Here is a 354-nt window from a genome sequence, read left to right on the forward strand (position 1 = left end):
TGTGGTATTAAAGATTTATCACTCAAAATGTCTTTCCTAGCCAATGATTTACTGTATACTTTGTGCTGAAGTATTTATTGTGTTAAGGAGAGAGGAATAGAGTGGAATATGGAGGCCAATTTTGCAGACACCAATGAGCTTTGTAGTCTACCATTTGCAGTATAACTGGAAAAGCAGGTGTCACAAAAAGAGAGCTAGTACTGAGGTCCCATGAGATCATTCTACTAGAGTGTTATATTAAACTTAGCTTAGTAGTATGAATTATGAACACACCATGGCTGCAGCAGTCAAGAAATCAAAAGTTGTGTTGCATTGGAAAAAACCTGCTGTCAAAGACCCTTACAAAGTGCCAAA

Source organism: Elephantulus edwardii, unplaced genomic scaffold, assembly GCF_000299155.1.
Source record: "Elephantulus edwardii isolate Elephantulus edwardi_28Jun2011 unplaced genomic scaffold, EleEdw1.0 scaffold00119, whole genome shotgun sequence".
NCBI classification, from domain to species: Eukaryota; Metazoa; Chordata; class Mammalia; order Macroscelidea; family Macroscelididae; genus Elephantulus; species Elephantulus edwardii.